Source organism: Austrofundulus limnaeus, unplaced genomic scaffold (genome assembly GCF_001266775.1).
Source record: "Austrofundulus limnaeus strain Quisiro unplaced genomic scaffold, Austrofundulus_limnaeus-1.0 Scaffold1129, whole genome shotgun sequence".
Taxonomy (NCBI): domain Eukaryota; kingdom Metazoa; phylum Chordata; class Actinopteri; order Cyprinodontiformes; family Rivulidae; genus Austrofundulus; species Austrofundulus limnaeus.
This window is the reverse complement of record NW_013953531.1, coordinates 74,424-76,567: the sequence shown is the minus strand read 5'-3', so window position 1 is coordinate 76,567 and position 2,144 is coordinate 74,424. Positions and strand designations below refer to the sequence as shown.

At 47.0% G+C, this 2,144-nt stretch overlaps 1 protein-coding gene across 1 annotated transcript in view; it reads left to right on the top strand.

The window, feature by feature from the left end:
• Window positions 1-823: 823 nt before the first annotated feature.
• The window catches only part of ap4s1 (adaptor related protein complex 4 subunit sigma 1), a gene marked incomplete in the record, with an annotated part of 5,153 nt that continues 3,832 nt past the window's right edge, over window positions 824-2,144 (top strand). Inside the window, 1 exon segment of the mRNA XM_014030853.1 lies at window positions 824-918.

Here is a 2,144-nt window from a genome sequence, read left to right as displayed (position 1 = left end):
TCTCTCTCTCTCTCTCTCTCTCTCTCTCTCTCTCTCTCTCTCTCTCTCTTGCGCGCGCGCGCGCACACACACACACACACACACACAAAACAACAACAACAGCCCGCTACTGCCACTTGGTGTAGTTTCAGCACCATTGCTGCTGGAGAGCTCCCGGGTTTCCCCATGCGGTGCGCCTGGTCTCCGCTGCAGCAACAAGCTCCTACTCTCCCTCCTCTTCCTCTGTCCAATTTGAAAGCATGAAAACAAGGCGTCCCTTTCAGGAGAAGGTTCTCCCCCCAAGCAAAATAATAAGGAAGGAGAAAAGAAATAAACAGCGCCAACAAATAATAATAATAAAAAGTCTTTGTGTTTTCTTCTTGCACACTAAAAGATATGATCTGCAGGAAGGGCTGCCACGGCTCGAGAAGCATGCCAGTTTAAAGAAAATAAATAAATTAAAATAAAACATGCTCTCACGACTTGGAGGGAGGAGGCAAAACGGGGGGGGGGGGTGGTGGTTGTGGGGGGACGGAACGGGCGCCTGGACGCATGCATCACAGAAAACACACACATGGGCGAAAAAGTCTTTCAAATGTGCCACTCACCGTGGATCAGGCGTGTCCTGTGGCTCTAACTGCAGAGAGAGAGAAACACAAAGAAAAGGTTGGGGAGTTTAGAGAAAAGCCGCAGTAAGAGTCTGGGAGAAAAGCAACAGATTAACTCCTTCATTTGTTTATTTGTTTTTTCTTTCTGAAATGCAGGCTTACAGTGGCACGTCCAAGTTGGATTGCCATCCCTTTCTAGATAAATAATAATAATAATAATAAAGAAAAAATAATACCCGCCTGTCTATTCCTGGCGCACGATCAAAACTATGATGCTATTTTTAGGTCCCAGTATGAGGACGGGGAGAGAAGAAGAAAAAAAACTCACGAAGGCATAGCTTAGGATGGTTACGTGAAGTGCATGTAATGTGAATTCATTTGGCTTTCTGCCTCTCCAACTCCGCTCAAGAGCCTTGATTCCTCTCCGTTGCACCATTGCAGAGATTAAAACACACACTCGCACGCACGCACGCACGCACACAACAGCACCGTCACGTCCTTCTCAAACAACTGGAACCTGCAGCTGATCATCGCCAATATTTAGTGTCTTGTCGCCCTCTTCAGAGGCTTCTGGTCCCACATCAGATCTCAAACTCTTGGAGGGGAGGAGGGGGATTTAAAAAAAAAAGAAAATGTCCAAAATAACGCTGAACATCCTGCACGCGCTCCCCTGAAAGGATTTCTTCTGATAGTTTTTTTTTCCTTAAATGGACGGAGACACTGTAATCATTTAGGAATTGAGCTTTGCTGAGGAGAAGAAGTAGAAAGAGGGAATAAATAAATAAATTTTAAAAAGGCATTTTATGTTGAAGGGCTGCGTCAGTTACTAGGCATTGACGTCACGTTCAGATTCTCTCACTTTTCCAGCCCGTGGAGCCTGATTAAAGACTGCCGCGCTGCGTTCAAGCGCTTCCAAAAGGATAAATAATAGTATTAATAATAATAATAATCAGGATGATTATGAGGAGAATAATGCTTCAAATCATAATAAAGAGTTAGAAAACTGCAGGTTAGTGTGAAGTGGACTCGCGGTTTTTGGAGCGGGTTATCTCCAGGTAAAACGAGCATCTGGGTTCCCACCCAGCTCACCACCCACTCCCACTCTCCAAACCTTGTATCTCTAACCACCATGTGTCGGTGCTGTTTTGGTCCTAGAGAATTTATATCGACCCACATCATCCAGTGCGTTTCTGGAGGAACGCCGCGTGCACACATTGCCTCCACGTCTTGTTCTGTCTATTACAGACCGCTTGGACATGCATGAGCGCGACTGGGCAGGGTGGTCTGAGGATGGTGTTTGTGGTGTGTGTGTGTGTGGGGGGGGGGGGCAGTAAACACTGAGGCAGTAAAAGAAATGTCGACTCTTGTGTGTGTGTGCTGGGGGGCTGCGCCCGTCGCATGGTTGGTGCTATTTTTATCCCTGCCTGTAGGCCAACTGTATGTCCGTGACTGCTGGCGCGTGCGCGTACGAGTGGGGACTGCTTTAAAGCAGCTGTAGCACATTCACAAAGTTCGCATCGAATTGGGCGCGGAAGGATCACGTTACATGTGTTACCC